The 18,385-nt window shown below is 39.6% G+C and overlaps 2 pseudogenes; one reads left to right on the top strand and one right to left on the bottom strand.

Moving 5' to 3' along the window:
* Window positions 1-1,104: 1,104 nt before the first annotated feature.
* Window positions 1,105-2,062, top strand: LOC147439453 (uncharacterized; annotated as a pseudogene).
* A 1,385-nt stretch (window positions 2,063-3,447) lies between these two features.
* LOC147439452 (uncharacterized) lies at window positions 3,448-4,587 on the bottom strand (annotated as a pseudogene).
* Between the last annotated feature and the right edge of the window lie 13,798 nt (window positions 4,588-18,385).

The following is an 18,385-nucleotide window of genomic DNA, read 5'->3' as shown; positions in this document are numbered from 1 at the left end:
AAAGAATGAATTCAATTGTGTTGGAGGTCACTTTCAAGCATTTCAAGAGCATCTCTAGCATCAATGGTTTAAGTGCACTTGAATCGCGTCCTATAGTATTCATTTAGTTTGAATTGACTAGTATGCATTTCAAGTGCACACACATACCCACATATATTAATCTACATAATACATACATGCATGTATATAGTTGAATTGTGTGTGTGTGTGTGTGTGTGTGTGTGTGTGTGAGAGAGAGAGAGAGAGAGAGAGAGAGAGAGAGAGAGAGAGAGAGAGAATCTTTGTCCAAAGGTTATGGCTGATTTGAAAAGGAAACGTGACTCTCAAACTGATGGTATCTCATCTATTTATGACGATTTGGCAATGTCTACCCTGAATACAGATGACATAGGTATATTATACATCAATAATTCAAGAGAGGTTTTTTATAATTGCATTATGACCTTGCTCTTCTAATATAGACATTTGTTATTACAGATTAAAAAAATCCCAAGATTCTATTGCAAGAATTCTATATGATTGTGGAGACATGGAATCATATGATTCATTTTATACAATGTTTAATACTCCTTTTGAACTTGAAGAAACTCTTATTTTTCACAAAGAAGCTTTACAGGAGTACAACAAAGAGTTTGATCAATTGGTGGATTTAAGAATGGTACTATACCTTGATGAAGAATATATTCACGCTATAGATTTGGTTCAAAAGAATCCATCACAATCCTCTAGGATTAACAAAAAGTATTCTGCCTTATCAGAAAATGTCAAACTAAATCTTTTAAAATGTCCAAAGTGCAAACACAAATGTAGACTATTAAAGAAAAGTGTGGGGTTTATTGTGTTTTTGTTCTTAAGAGATAGTGATCATATGAAGAAACAAAAAGGGATGACAGTAACTCTAAATCAAGTGAAGTGATCAAAGATGAACAAGACAATGAATAAGTTCTTGATGTAGAAAAAGAGTGGCAAGAAGTTGAGAGTCTTCAACTTTCTAGGATTCAAGAAGATAGTATTGCATCGGAGAAGTCTTTGTACCCTACTTTTAAAGGAAAATTTCCCTTGCCTATTCTACCATGCTTTCCTCTTGGCCATGGAGAATATATAATGATTTCAGATATCCGAAGGTCATTTGGTTTACGAGAGAATGAATTGTATGCTATTTTGGCACAACACTTGAACTATAATGTTGGGACCGGTGAAGAGCTAGTTAAATACAAAGATTTTGTAGAAAACGATCCTCTTTTAGGCAAGTTGGATGTTTGCTTTGAGCCTCATAAAGCATTGGAGATTTTTTTCAATGAAGCTCTTCAGTATAAAGAGCCTATCGAAGAAGAGTTTCTCAAGGCACAAGAGAATATAACAGATCCTCATCTTTCAGAAGTGGATAGTGACAACGAAGATGAACAAGATAAAGATGTGCCAATCATTCAAGAGCGAGATCTCAAAATACGAAATGTTGGTTTGATAAATCTTTGGAAGGAAAATCAACTTGTGTCAGATGAGAACATTACGGTAAGCACTTTTTTTGTATAAGCTAAAGTTTTTTTTTTGCTTTCAATGTTTTTAATGATTAATTGATTTTATATTTTTATAGATTCAACCACCAAAAGATGAGTTCTTAAAACGGTCATCTAGAGTCATTGATCTTACCAAAGACGCTGCTCTGAAGCACTACATTAAGTACCTTGCTTGTCCTAATTTAGTTCTTTTTCACATGAAGTACTCCTCTGATGGTTATATACCTCTTTTTGTCTACAAGACATTGTCAAAGTATCTTGGTGGCTATGTTCTTCATCCAAATGCTACCAAAGTAAACCTTTTGGAGAAAGAGTGTGCTATCCATGTTTTTGGATATGGTCATGCAATGCAAGGATCACTTGCAGGAAGTTATTTAGCATATACTGGATATGCTCTTGCAAAGGGAATTAAACATTATAGAGAGCTTTCTCCTTCCGGGAAACGATTTCTACTTTGACACGATGATTTGAAGCAGGTTGAATACAAAGAGGGCACTTCAAGTTTAGATCAAGAAGATGTTGAAGACATTGAAGATATCATTTGAGGATAGATTTGTATTAAGTATACACTTTTATAGAATGTGTTCTGGATCTTGAGGTAGAACCCAAACTTTTTATCCCTCACTCTCTTCGATCTCCACTGATGTAAGGTTGCTTCTGCTGTAGAATCCTTCCAGCTCTGTCGTCTTTTTTGGATATCTTTATTGCAAGAGCTTGTTTTTTTTTATTTTTAGAAATTTTCTTCTCCCTTATTCGTAGCAAGACTCTTCTATAGAACCAAAAAAATACTTCTTTTAAGCTGTTCGCTCTGTTTTTTCCTGCGTCATGTTGAGTGTCTCGAAAGTATGCTCCACGAGCTTGATAATGGGATTTTTCCATTCCTTGAGTGGACCATATTGTAGGACATCCATATTGCTTTGTGAACCAGGGCATATGATCGTGTAAAATATGTTGCATGTCATAAAAATTATATTTATACAAACCAAATAGGTCGTAAGAAGAAAAGTATGAATTACCATGTAGTAGGTAATGCTTTGAGTACTCCATGCATCTTGCATACTTTTACCAAAAGCTTGAAGGGATAGCTTTAATTTCATGTTGTCGTTGTCTATCCATTCTTTCTTGTCATGTAAGCAGAAAACCACATCTAGAGCCATCCACACTTTTGCTTTGCGATTCCTAGCCTTTCCATTATCAGCATGGTCTTTAATAGCATTATGAAGCTTCTTCCACTGCTCATACTAGCAATTACGACTCTTGTTAATTTTGCCCAGTTCACCATGAAATGATAGAAACCTACGAGCTTTCACACCTCCAAGTGAAGGTTTTACTGGAACTTCATGTGATGATTTTGAACGCTTTTGACAAGCAATTACCTTTACTTTACCTCGGTGGAGCCCCATCTCTGATAGTATTTGCTCTATCTTTTCAATTGATTTTCTTGACTCAGTCTTTGGCTTCAACTTCCATGCATATTCAATGTATAAATATACAAGCTTCTCAACAATCCTGCACAATGCATGCAATATACATATATGGACATGCAAAAGTGGAATATCAAGAATGGAGCGGAAGTTAGGATCCTCATTAGCTCTAGAGGGTTTTTGGTTGTGCTGCTTCAAGCTCAAAGAGTGAGCTTCGTTCATACAATATAGACAAGGTGATTTAGAGCTAGCACCTTTTGCAATGTTATACATGCACTTGAGTGTCTTGAGATCACCAGCAAGATGCCACTCTACTTGGAAGCTTCCAATATCTTCAACATGAAGAAGTTCTCCCGTTTTTTGTCTACAAATGACATCAAGAATATCTGTTTGGTGAAATGTCTAGTACAAAATGTCATGATCTTCTTTGTCAACCTGCGTAAATGACTTTTTGTTACTAACATTAATTGATAAATTAACTAGAGAAAGCTTAAAAGTTCGTATACCTAAAGAGATCCTAGCCACCATATATCATTCTCTAATTGTACACTGAAGCTATCATCATTGTTCACAAGATTTTGTGCTACTCCTTGAAGTGCTCTATTCATCAGAGTTATGGTGACTTGTTCTGTCTTTGTTTGCTTCAATATCTCACATTCATCTAGCTTAAGCACAAAGATTAGTTTGCCTTGTACCTCCTCGCTTGTCACATTATAAAATTTGACCATTTTCTTCTGAATTTTTTGCAAATTGAAAAAATATTAGACAATTCATTAAAATGTACCACTCGTCCCGCATTTCTAAATTCTTGGTTGATGAAATATGAATCACCCAAGTATTGTGAAACTTCAGTGTTGAGACCTTGTCGTGCTTGACATACATGAGCTGGTATAGGTAAGAGAGAAGATGAGACCTTTTTATCTTTGAGCTGGCTCTTTACTGATTTAAAGATGCTTGAATATCCTTTTTGACTAATTCCACAATTATCTATGACACTTTGAACATCTAAAGTATCAATGGTTGTGCTTTGTAGAAAATCACTGATTAGATACTGCTTTATCTTCTTGAACTTTGAGGCATCCAAAATCTCTTTTGCAAGATGAGGTGCAATCAAAGAGGAATATGAAGATTTGGCCATTTGAGGATCAATATTTTCCTTTTCAGGATGAAGCATGCCTTTGCAAAAACATATTTTTGATTAGCTAATAATCAGTACTTTGTTACAGCAAGAATATGTATTAAAACGGTATACCTTATTGCTCGAATCCTGCACTTAAGACCTCCACTTTCAACTTTGATGGTTTCAATGTTGGAAACACTTTTGCATCTTTGACGAAGATCAAGTGGAGTGGTTTTTATCCTCATCCTTCTCACCTTCTTTTCAAGATCATCAATGGTTTCTTTGGAGGATGATATTTTGTTCTTCAAAAGTGTTTGTTCTTGCAAAATCTTACTGTTTTGCATCGATAAATTGAACAAAGATGCTTGTTGCTGCTTCAATATCTCTAGATTTATCATTGCTTGTTGTGTATTCTTCATCACCAAGTTATTGCAATAACCCAAGAGACCATGAGACCATCCCCAACAAAATGTAATAGAGATGTAAGATTATCAAACGGAGGAGTAGACATAGCAAGGGGATCCATAGGATAAAGTGTTCCATCACACCAAAGATCAAGATGTTTATGATTAGTATGTCTCAAGTGATCCACTGCAGCTTAGTAAGTGTGAAAGATCTATTCCTTTTTTGAATGGGCTCATAATTTTGTCTATGTCTATATGAAGATGATATTTACGCTTAAGGAGCAAAGAAGATTGGCTGTTAGATTGTGCATTCTCCATAATCAAGGATTGTTTAGCAAAATGGATGATCTTTGTAAAAGTTTCTCATAGAAATAGATTGGTGTGCCGCCAAATTTCTTTTTAGCTCAAATGAATTTGAACTTTCCCTCTCTTATTTCAAAGTAGAACGTCTATTTAGATCTTGTAGGATCCTTCAAGGCACAAACTTTTAGCAAAATCTTAATCATTGTAACATGAAATATTTGTTTTACCTTATTGATAGATTTTCTCTATAACTTCAAAATACTTTTGTGCTAAAAGAACTGCACGAAAAATTTGCTGAGGTGGAAACTCTTACAGGGCCCAAACAAGACCCCAAAATTTTCCTAATGAGTGTGAAACTCACAAAGTGGCTACATCTAAGTCTCTCCTCACGCATATAGTGTTGGGTGCTATGTGAGAGATTATAGATGATTTAAAAGAAGGAGAGGGGCCTATTTATAGGTTTGAGACCCCTCATTAAGGTTATTGAAAATCCTACTTTACAAGATAACAAATCAAGCTATTTTACAAGCTAACAAATCAATATTAGCTTTTTTTAGAATATCAAAATAGGGCCTTCCCTATCTACTTGAATCATGGATTTGGGCTCAAGAGAAGGGCATTATTGATAGTAGATAAAGATGGAATTTAGAGAGAGAGAGAGTTAACTATGCACATGTCTTTAGGTGAGGTTCCTTTTAGGGTTATGTTAATGGATGTTTGTATTAGTAGGTTAGTAGTTAATAAGAGTAATCAATAAAAAGGGTTAATGATATATTTACAATGGGTAGAATGAGTTGAATTGATGAAGGAAGAGGGATGAATGAGGTGAGGGAATCCTTGTGATAGTGATGCCTTGAAGAAACTTGGACTCACCTTGTGTAGATCCTCAAAATGGCCACCGGTCATCTTCTTCTTCTTCCCTTCTTTATGTCACCATGAACACCATGATAAAAATGAAATTTTTTGATGATGAGAACCCCAAATTTGAAGATTTTAAGCATGGTTTACATGCTGAATTTTTATGCATTTCAAGAAGAGGTAAGGTGAATTGTGATTTGGAAGTGATAGAGGGAGACATAGAGACGGTGCATACAGATAATAGTTCATATGAGAGATATGGGGGTGAGAGGAGGGGGTAATGGTGAAGAGGGTGAGAGAGACCATAGAATGTGTAGATTTGAGTGATAGATGGAGAGGGTTGAGTAAGAGAGAGTGTGTGTGTAGAAGTGTGAAGGGAGTTGAGAGAAGACTAGGGATGACTTGTGAGAAAAAGTGGGCAGACTGGGGTCCATCAAATTGTTTTAATCTCATCATTGATAGATCCAAAATCACCAAAAAACATGAGGATATTTTTGAGCTTCAAAGCCACATTTTTAATGTTGACTACTTCTTCAAAATCAAAGTGGAAATGGATGCCAAAAATTTCACCAAAATACCTATTTTTCTCACTACAAAATTCTTTCATTGGCCTCCCTTTTATTGAATTTGCATAAGGCTCCAAGAGTGATCCCCCACTATGCATGCGAGCATGACCTAATAAACTCCTAAGGGTTTGAAAACATGCATGGAAGATTATTATTTGATGAATATATACATTATGAATTTTAGAGAGTTAAAAGAGAGAGAGAGAGAGAGAGAGAGAGAGAGAGGGGGGGGGGGGGGGGGAGGGAGGGAGGGAGAGTTTTTCCTATGTACATGTCTTGAGGTGAGGTGTAAAAAGTGAGGCAGTCCAGGACGGACAACAAGAAAATTGACCTCTAAAAACTCCTTAAGGCTCCCGTGCTACTCAATGGGGACTAAGAAAATCACAAGCACATAAGACAACAACAAACCCATAGACAAGAGAAGGAGCAATGCTAAGTAGGACACAAGAGAGTTTCTTCAAGACCAAAAGAGGCACAAAAGAATACACACAAACAATCTTACACAAGCATGTACATCAAGTGGAGAAATCATAATTCATAGAAAAGAGAGAGAGAGAGAGAGAGAGAGAGAGAGAGAGAGAGAGCAATGGAGTTTTTGCAATACTTGATTTGTAACTTACAAAGTGATGTTTATTTTTATGACGCTATCACGGAGCTTTCATAAAACTAAACCAATGCTTAGTGAACGCTAAATATTTCCATCACACACACATTGTCTTAGGGTTGTGAGACAGCTCTCACCACAATACCCTCTTATAATGGACAAGAATTACGGAATGAAATCACAATAAAACTGCTTTCTCAACAAGCTTAATTGACACAACTCTAAGATACAAATCACCTTGAATTTGCCAAAGCACATTGCACAAGTGAAAGGATGAAGATTTTAAAGCAAAACACACCTTCAAAGCACCAAAACCTCAACTTGTTGATATTGAAAAATCATGTACAATAGTTTTTTGAGATATGTCATTCACACTCTCTCACTTGCAATGTGTAGCATCAAGCTTCCCTTACACCAAGTGTGAATCTCACAACAAAGTGTTCACTACATTTAAGTCTCTCCTTATGTATATAGTGTTGAGTTGTTGTGCGAGAGATTAGAGATGATTTACAAGAAGGAAAGGGGCCTATTTATAGATCCCTCATTAAGGTTATTGGTAATCCTACTTGTAACCTTGTCTGCTTGAATCATGGATGTGGGCTCAAGAGAAGGGCATTAATGATAGTAGATAGATATGAAATGAAATTTAGAGAAACAGCACGAGAGAGAGAGAGAGAGAGAGAGAGAGAGAGAGAGAGAGAGAGAGAGAGAGAGAGATTTCTATGTAACTTGGAACGTGCTGAATTTTATGCATTTCAAGAAGAGCTAAGATGAATTGTAATTTGGAACTTGCAGGGATTTCAAATTCACGTGATCACGTGTTTTTTTTTGTGATCACACTGTTAATCAACAAAATTCTCAATTCACAAGTCTTCACATTCACAGAAAATGGCAGAAGGTCCAGTGAGATTTGCCCGCCGGGCCTCGGCAGGCTACGAAGGAAGCTCGGAGGGCTACGAGCCCGCTTTGTAGCTTGGTGGGTCCCTAGGGTATCTATAAATAGGCCCCCTAGGGGCCCATTCTCTTCACAATTCTTAGGCTGTGCACCTCTAACTTGCTCAGGTATCGAACCAAAGAATTGTCAGAATTTTCAGAGCCTCACAAGGAAGACAAAAAATTACGGTATGAATTTTAGCTTAATTTCATAAGCTCTTTAACTACTTTGTTTTTTGGACCAGAAGTGTCGTTACTAAACATGGTTGGTTACTTTCAATTTATAGGTTGTTCTATTAGCCTTGTTATCTTTATCAATTCTATTATTGGATTGGAGTGTCATGGTACAAGCTAATAGACTGCTTGCTATTTTTTATGAGTGATATATGTGCTGATAGGCTAGTTCAGTGTTTCTTTTGGCATCAGTCCTACTACTGGACTGGAGGTGTCATTAGATTCATCAAATGATACCCTTGCTTTTAGGCTAGTTTGGTGTTTCTTGCGGCATCAACTCTACCATTGGGCTGGAGGCGTCGTCAGTTTCATCAAATGATGCCCTGCTTTTTAGGCTTAGTTTGGTGTTTCTTTCGGCATCAGTCTGACTGTTGGGCTGGAGGTGTCGTTAGATTCATCAAATGATGCCCTTGCTTTTAGGCTAGTTTGGCGTTTCTTTCGGCATCAGCTCTACCATTGGGTTGGAGGTGTTGTTAGTTTCATCGAACGATTCCTTTCTTTTTAGGCTTAGTTCGGTGTTGCTATCGGCATCAACCCTACTATTGGATTGGAGGTGTCCTTACTTGCATTGAATGATGCCCAGTTTTGTTGGATTAGTTTAGTGGTGGTCTCGGCATCAACCCTACTACGGGGTTGGAGGTGTCGTCACTCTCATTGAATGATTGCCTACTCTTTAAGCTAGTGTTGTTGTTAGTTTCAATGCATGAAGTATATAATTGTTATAAAATTTAAAGTTATGTTGTGTTTAAAAATCATGAAATATGTGATGATTGTAGGCTGTAGCATACTTGGATCCTGTGGAAATGAAGGAGTTAAAAACCAAGAGCAGAACTCTGTTGGTCACGTGTATATGTGCCTTGACCACGGAGGAGATAATCTCTATATTAATGAGTGAGATGCGTAGAGATCGTTTCTTTGATACCATAATTGCAGCAATTTAGGCACACTTTTGAGCTGTAGATGCAAAGGCTATCCATAGGCTAATAGATAGTATTGTGGGCAATATGACACAATGCTTAAGGGATAGGTGTTGATGCACCAGGCGGATGCGGATCTAGCAAGGCTACATCATTGGACTAATATATGGCGTGTAGAGAGGTCTAACTCAAAAAGAGCGCGCAATATTGATGCTCAAGATGTCCATATCCACAAAGCTAAATCGAGTCTTTTATCCAACAACGTCCTCTCAAGATGCACTAGTAGGAAGATCAGATACAGAATCTCGGACGGACCGCGAGAATTTATTACGCACCTATTTTATGTCTCAGTGCGCCATTGGTGTTTACCTCACAAACGAAGCTATCAAACGTGGTCAAAAGCTTGGGAAAGGATGATACGGAGTTTCTTAGAGTGCACAATCAAAGGAGTCACTTGGTTGCCACCAAAAGTGTAGGTATGTGGTCAAAGACTTCAAAGGAGATGCAACAGAGAGCCATCAATCTTTCATTCTAGAGGCGAGCGTGCAACCATCGTGAGATACATAGCACAAACCCACCAAGAGCCATGGTCCTTGGTTTTTGTCCCTGGGGATTCACCATGGAAAACTTGTCGCAAGTTATATATAAGCATATAAGTTAGGGGCAGGCCCCATAATTTATCTCCCAAGCTTAAAAATAAGGGAGGGGGGAACCTGAGCCAGGTTGATTACTTGTAACGATTGGTCACCGGTGTGCACTAGAACTTGGATGAATTACGGGAAGGTTTTTATCAGGTCACACATCAAATTTTGCATCAAGTCGCCATAGATAAGGACTGATTTGGAGCAGGTCAAGAGTTGATTTACGCCAACTTTGGTTGATTTAGAATTGGACGAGTAGCCAGAGTGCTTTGGTTGCTCAAGCACATAGTTTGAAATTCAAACTAAGACACATTGAAGGTACATCTAGTTATCAAACAAAAGTGGTTCCTTAATATGCCACCAGTCACTATGCTACACACTCTTTTACTCAATTATATCATGTGAGACCTAAATTCTATATGTAAGATAGGGCTATAATAATTTTCTTCATTGATTTTTGTATAAGCGTAGAAAGTGGGGTCCTATTCCCTAATATGAGTCGTATATAGGGGTTTTATTAAAGTTGTCCGCTCGCAAGTGGCATCCCGTTCTGTATATAGAGTGAATCCCCCAGGGGTTTTCCTCGCTTCAATGGAATGGATGTTGGAATTAGGGTTGCAGAGAAACACACACAGCTTGGAGAAGACGAAGGAAGCTCAAGGTACACAATAGAGAGTGTATTCCTTAGTGTGCAATGGAAAGATAGATAGCCCTAGAGTGATGGGCGTATATACAATGCACGGGGGAAAAAACCTCCTAAAGAGGGAAAAAATGCCCCGGCGGTCTTAGTGTGTTCACACACATCACTACCACATGTATATGGTAACAAATCCCCCCTGGAGTGATGCGGTGAACGAGAGCTGGCACATGAGTAAAGGGAAGTGCCATGCCCTGAGGACAGGATCAGTCCACAAAGGGGAGTAAGCCCAAAGCTTTGCGGAAAGCTTCAAGCTTCTCACGAGACAATGCCTTTGTGAAAAGATCTGCAAGGTTGTCCTGTGTTGGCACATAAGCCAAGCTGATCTCTCCTGCTGAGAGCCTCTCCCTGACATAGTGGTAATGCACCTCAATGTGCTTTGTGCGAGCATGAAAAACTGGGTTCCTCGCAACTGCCAATGCGCTCTGACTGTCAGTGTAGATAGTGTTGGCAGTGTCCTGTCCAACACCCAAGTCAGCCATAAGGCGTCTGAGCCATACACACTCAACCGTAGCTGTGAAGACTGCCCTGTACTCAGCCTCACAACTCGAAGTGGCCACAGTAGGTTGCTTCTTGCTCAACCATGATATACATGAACTGCCAAGCATGAAACAAAAACCACTTGTGGACACTCGCGTGTCAAAACAACCAGCCCAATCTGAGTCCGAAAAAGCATGTAAGTCTGGCGGCAATGATCCCCCCTTGGGATAAAACAAGCCAAGATGTAAAGTGCCACTAAGGTAGCGGAAAATCCTCTTGACAGCCTGCCAATGCTTAGACCCTGGGCTATGCATAAATCTGCTGACCTGCGAGACTGCAAACTGAATATCTGGCCTCGTGTTGCATACATAAATGAGGCAGCCAACAGCAGTTTGGTAAAGAGTGACATCAGCAGGATCGCCAGCATCATGTAGACTCAACTTCAAACCTGTTTCCATGGGAGTGGCAATAGGTTTGCAATCCTCAAGTCCAAACTTACATAGCAATGTCTCTATGTAACTTTTCTGACACAAGGCAATACCACCATCACACTGCTTAAACTGTATACCCAAGTAATGATGCAACAGCCCCAAATCTTTCATCTTGAAAGTAGCATTCAAATCAGCCTTAAATTCAGCAATATGTCTCTCATTTGGTCCAGTGATCAGCAAATCATCAACATAAAGAACCACAATGAGAAATACATCATCCTCACGCTTTACATACAATGTGCTTTCTGTTGGACTGTTACGAAAGCCTCGTTTGACCAAATGAGTGTCAGCTTTCTCATACCAAACACGAGGAGATTGCTTCAACCCATACAAAGCCTTCTTACATTTGCACACTTTGTCCTCTTGTCCTTTTATGACAAAACCGCGAGGCTGCGTTACATAAACTTCCTCAAATATGTCACCATTCAAGAAAGCAGTAACAATGTCTGATTGATGTACATCCCAACCAAAATGAGCTGCCAATGCACATAGAAAACGCACAGTAGTCATACGACAAGTGGGAGCAAAAGTCTCTTCATAATCTATGCCTTTTTGTTGTGCATAACCCTTTGCAACAAGTCGAGCCTTATGGCGATCGATCTCACTATCCGGCTTGCGTTTCAACTTGTAAACCCACTTGGTACCAATGGCCTTTTTGCCAGGAGGCAAATCACATAAAGTCCATGTGTCATTCTCTATAAGTGCATCATATTCTGATTTCATGGCAGCAATCCAATTTTCTGAATTCTGTGCTTCATCAAAAGACAGAGGCTCCTCAACATCATGTAAACTAGACACAGCCAAAGCATAACAATCTGATGCATAAGATGCATGGCGAGAGCCTGAACGAGTACGACTAGATAAAGGTGCATCCAATTTACTATCACGCAAAGTGTGCACCAGCCATTTTGGCATACCTCTAGCCTGCTCATTTTCAGCCCTTTCCTCATCAAGTACATCATGTACATCTGCATCAGTAATAGGCTGTTCTAAAACATTTTCAGAAACCCCCATAGGCTGTACATTTGCCTCATTGGAACTTACATTCGTATTTCCACCACTGAAAAGAGGCAACAAAGTGTCATAAATGTCCTGTGAGCTTACATTACTGTCTCTAGTACATGACAGCAAGGGTTGAACAGAATCTTCCACAAACACTACATCCCGTGAAACCAAAATACGTTTTGTTTGCGGATGATACAACCTGTAACCTTTGCTTTCAGCACTATAACCAACAAAAATACATTTGACAGCCTTATCATCCAATTTTCTGCGCTGCACTTGTGGCACCAAAGCATATGCCAAACAGCCAAAAACACGCATGTGCTCAATAGAAGGTTTTCTATCATGCCATGCTTCATATGGAGTAATAGACTGCAAAGCTTTCGTAGGACACCTGTTAAGTACATAAGTGGCACACATGATGGCCTCAAGCCAAAAAGAATGTGGCAAAGCTTGACTTTTGACCATACATCGTGCCATTTCCGTTAGTGACCTGTTTTTCCTCTCAGCAACACCATTTTGCTGAGGTGTATAAGGCACTGTACATTGGTGTTTTATCCCACGACTAGCCAGAAATGCATTAAATTCATGAGACATATACTCCCCCCCTCGATCGGAACGGAGGGTGCCCATAGTACATTTTGAGACATTTTCAGCCATAGCCAAAAATTGTTTGAAGCACATAAAAACTTCGGACTTTGCTTTAAGCGGAAATACCCATGCATGCCTGGAGTAATCATCAATGAAAGTCACGAAGTACAGGTAATTGCCCAAGGACGGAGTTTGCATGGGCCCACAAACGTCACTATGCACAAGCTGCAACCTGCATGTGGCCCTAACTGAACCATCCTTTGGAAACTTAGAACGCTGCATTTTACCCAGAATACAGCCTTCACAAACATGTTTGATAGGTGCTTCAAGAGGCGGCAAAGAAGCAACCATATCAGATTTCTGCAAACGCAGCAAACTGGCAAAATTCAGATGACCAAAACGTGCATGCCAAAGTTTTGCATCTGAAATAGCCCTTGAATCTGCAACAGCATTTGCAAAATTTTGTCCACACTTGTCATACAAAGTGAGCTTATACAACCCACGGCACAAAAGCCCAGATGCAACAATTTCATCACCAAAACTGAGATCATGAACTGTACATCTGTCATCCACAAATTTGACTACAAGTCCAAGTCTAGCAAGTGCGGATACAGACAAGAGATTCTTCTTGATCCCAGGTACATAAAGTGCATCAACAAGTGTGAAGGAACTGCCATTAGCAGCAGTGAGCACAATCTTTCCAACTCCCTGAACTGGATAAGAGGCGTTGTTGGCACAAGTGACTGAATTCCCACGAGGGACAGACTCGAGAGAGGTAAACAATTCACGATGTGAGGTAATGTGCTTTGTAGCACCACTGTCGAAATACCACACATGTGAATCTGCAGCAACTGACAAGCATGCATCATGGACAGCAGGATTGTAAGTGCACTCTGCGCTAAAAGCCCATTCTGCATCAACATCAGCATCACAATCTCCTTTCACAGAAGACTCAACAATGGCTGCATTTGTAGTGGAACCAGCATTTGCAGTGGAACCACCCTCTTTCTTCTTAGCCTCTTTGGCCTTCAACTTAGGACACGACTTGATCAAGTGATCATTGGCTTTACAATAATGGCAACGCATCTTCTTTTTGCCCTTATCACCAGAATTGCCAGACGAAGTGCTGCCAGCAGAAGCATTAGGAACAGAAATTTTGCCACTCGCAGCAGAACCATAAGAAGTGGCTGCATTACTGTTACCACCCTTTCTTTGAGAAGCAATAAAAGCCTGTTCAACTGCACGCTGCCTAGTCCTGTTTTTTCTAGAAAGTGACTCTTGCAATAGCAATGTGCATAATGCATCAAACTTGACAACTTCAGGATTTCCTTGGGTCATCAGTCTCCAAGTACTAGCAAAAGTCTGGTAGGAATCTGGTAAGGCATCAAGAACAGTCTGCACAAGGGAACTGTCAGAAATGACTTCACCTGCAGAAATGAGTTGCTCATTGATATCCTTGACACTAGCAAGGAAAGTGTCCATATCATCTTCCTCATGCATAATCTTCGACTCTAGCTCTTTACGCAGCAAAGCAATTTTAGCCTCATTGCGGCTTGCATAAAGACCTGCTAGAATATCCCAAGCCTGTTTTGCAGATTTTGCTGAACGGATGTGAGGAATAATGGTGCGCTTCACAGACAACGCAATCAATGCATGAGCCTGCGCATCCTTAACATCCCAACGAGCTTGTTCTGCTGTAGGCAAAACAACTCTAACAGCTGCAATCCTTGCAGCAAGACCTGCAACATCCTCAATATCGCCTACATCTTCAGAACCAGGACGTACATCAATGCCCTGCACAATGTTCCAGACACCTTTTGACACAAGAACGTGTTGCATCATATAAGCCCACATAGGGTAGTTGTCCCCATCCAACCTGTCCTCAGCAGCAAACATCTTGAACACATCTGTGTTGTTGTTGTCAGCCATGGTAAATGCTGCACCTGATGTGAAAACTGCCCGAAAATAGGAGAAATGGAGCGGGAACAACTTGTGCTATATAGCACAAACCGTAGAAGACTATAAGGAACCTGTTATGCAGAAAACGGCACTGACAGAAAATCTGCACAAAATGACGAAATAACCTGTGCAGTACTGCCCGTAGTGGAAACGGAGGCCGAAATGAGCCCAAATCAAAATTCTGAGCAGACCAAGCTCTTCGAGCTTTCCCAAAAAATTTGTCGACCTGCGAACGCTTGCCAAAGCTCACTGAAATCGGAGAAAGTGAGCAGGCGTGTGCTGGAGCAGCTGGCGACTAAGCCCGGGAGGACGTGACCTGCTCTGATACCAATTGTTGGAATTAGGGTTGCAGAGAAACACACACAGCTTGGAGAAGACGAAGGAAGCTCAAGGTACACAATAGAGAGTGTATTCCTTAGTGTGCAATGGAAAGATAGATAGCCCTAGAGTGATGGGCGTATATACAATGCACGGGGGAAAAAACCTCCTAAAGAGGGAAAAAATGCCCCGGCGGTCCTAGTGTGTTCACACACATCACTACCACATGTATATGGTAACAATGGATTTGGGTGACATGTTAGAGTGTGTTCCACCACCCAAAGATAGATTTTCTAACATACTGGTGGCTCAAAAATAAGATCCTAGATGCCCTCCCACATAACAAGAGCTAGAGATGTGCAAGAATATGCTCAATCGGGTGCCTTCTTTTATGGATTCTCTGGTGATGACCATGGAACATGCACACATCAAAGGAATTATCACTGTGACTTGTACCCATGGAACATCATGACTAACTTCACTAAGGAGGGTGTGCCATGTATGGGTGTCATTGATTGGGGGTTGGCATTGCGAGTGGCCATTGAGAAGCGAGCAACCAACATCAAAGACCCCACAGAGCATGCCCTATCTCCTTGGAGGGCCCCCGAGCTTTGCAACCCAAAATCAGCTTGTCCGAATTTGAAAGCCACTAACACCTATGCAATTGCTTTCTGCATTGAGCAACTATGTGATTGGTGCAAAGAATTTTCATGGCATTAAAATGTGCCATGGAAAAAGCGAAAGCAAACTGATTACGACATGATTGTCCCCATAATGTGGAAAAACTACTTACAACAACCACCTAAGCAGAGCAAGACATTGTAGACAATGAGTGAGCATTTAGATATGTTAGAGCTCAACTCCGAGGTATGTTTGCATCCGCTTAGTGAGATGATGCCTAGATTTTAGTTTACATTGGTCACTTTTGTAAACATTGGTCTTTTGAAGAGTATGTGAAAAATGTAAATGGAGATTTTTGTATATTCATGGACCATTGAGTTAAATTGTACCTTTTCATAATGATGGAGTCATGGTACAAAGCAATTAATACACAATGTGGTGTGTCGTGATATTTTTGTTGATTTTTGGAAGCTGTATTCAAAAGTAAAGTCTTTTTATAATGATGGAGCAAAGAGATTTATACAGACTGTGGTGTATTGTGATATTTTCTATTTTAATCTAGAAATCTATTTGCAAGTAAATTCTTCTTATAATAATGGCGTGATGGTGCAAAGCGATCAATGCAGAATGTGGTGTGTTGTTATAGTTTTTGTTAAAATGTGGACACTATATTTGCAAGTAAAGTCTTTTTATAATGATGGACTCATGGTGCAAAGTGATTAATACAGAATGTGGCGTGTTGTGTGATAACTTATACCAAGGCTATACGCACGCATACCAAAGCTATATACCTTGCATGCACAGGGAGTACACTAAACCACACAAATTTTTCCTTGTGGTTTGCAAAGATGCTATACGTCCAATTTGTTCAAAATGAGCTAGTGGAATTCAGCAGCAGAGCCCCAAGTAAGAGCATAGTGGATATGCAAAGTGAGACAGTCACAATATCACGACAGGAGCTAAGATATGCATTGGATGTGTCCGCTATGCAAACATGACACTATGGAGGAATTGTAAACACAACTTTGTACCTCCACATAGACGACAGGGGAAGGGGACTCAAGCAACAACAAAGAGTTATAGAGAGATATCAAGCTGCTCAAGCATGAACTCTATGAAATGGAGGAACGGGTTCAACAACAATTGATCATGACAATGATCAAGCATCCTAACACATTGTGGCCACCTCCAGCTTACACTTTGGATGCAGTAAGCCCTTCCCCGGTTTGTGGACACTTTTTCCATAGGTGGAGTGGACACTGCAAAATAGCTTATGGCCACATGTATCATTTTACATGTCTCATGCAAAACATGGTAAATAGAAAAGAGTGCCACATTTGCAAGGCTCCGATTGACGAGCTTATGTATTCCATGTTCAAAATGGAGAAAGACTATCAATGAATATTGGCGGCAATTGCAAGGGAGAGAGACTCTATTTTGGATAATTTGGATTTATCTTTGTAAATTGTAAACATCTTAACCTGGAGTGGATTGCAATGACTCTATGATCCTTGTATATGTCTCCCTAGCTTGCAATGAACATTAAAGCCTTGTAAAACTTGCTGTGACTTTTTGAATGTCGGTAAATTGATCCGTGAAGGTGCATGCATATGAGACATCCACATCAATCCATAAGTTCCCATACATCATATGATAACATTTCATCATCATAAACATGATGCAAAATAGCTCTGACCTTTAGGTCAACCATAAACCATAACTTCACACATATGCAAAAAGCAACTTTTTGGCATTTTTGGGAGCATGCAAAATATGAAAATGAAAGCATTTGACCTCAAACCAATGCATAAAGCTCAGCTCCATAATATAGGCTAGCACTACATCACACCACTTTACCCATATGGTACTTACACAACAAACGGTAACCCAAAAAGAAAGCCACTTTAATCATATCTTCCTATACGATTTGGGATGTCTAACCATATACCTTCACATAAGTTTTTGGCCATCTAATAGCTGAAATCAACTCACCAAAAATAACCATAAAATATACCTAAACGGCTTGATTAACTCACGATGTCATATGGTACTCCCCCTTGGTAGCACCCCTACACGTGTAGGTAAAACTGATTATAGAACGATTAAGAACTCGCATTCCCAAGGTGATAACGGAGACCTAAATTCATTTATCATCAAGTTTCATCAATATTTTATATTGGTTAAGTGGGTTTTCGGTGAATCTATATAGTGGTTGTCCAAGGAGCCCGGAGTCAAAAAATTTGGTTGTGCAGTGGACAACAAGCTGTTTTTTGACCATATTTCTTAGCGCATGCGTGATTTTCACATGACACCCAAGAGACAATTTTTTTTTAAATGATGTGTTTATCTCTGGTATAAAGGATTCAGGCTAATTCATAATGGTTTGTGAGTTATGACCAAAACAATGTTTCTACCGCCTCTATGACGTGAAACGAAAAGCACGTTTTATGCACGCATATGATCATAAACGATCATGTGCATAGATCAACATGTTAAAAATGATGAAATAATCATGGGGCAACTTCATATGTACTCAGTTAATCCATACATGCACTCGTATACGAAAAAACAACCACCGAGAGGGTGACTACTCAAAAAAGTGACATAGAGAGAGATGATCATAGCTATGGAGTTTAGAGATTCTCACTGGGCTTGAGAATCGATTACAGACTGTCAAAAGGCTTCTTGCTTTGCCGCAAGAGAGT

Source organism: Adiantum capillus-veneris, chromosome 16 (genome assembly GCF_014529385.1).
Source record: "Adiantum capillus-veneris isolate H3 chromosome 16, ASM1452938v2, whole genome shotgun sequence".
Taxonomy (NCBI): domain Eukaryota; kingdom Viridiplantae; phylum Streptophyta; class Polypodiopsida; order Polypodiales; family Pteridaceae; genus Adiantum; species Adiantum capillus-veneris.
Note: the sequence above shows the minus strand (reverse complement) of the source record. Positions and strands in the feature narration are given on the sequence as shown.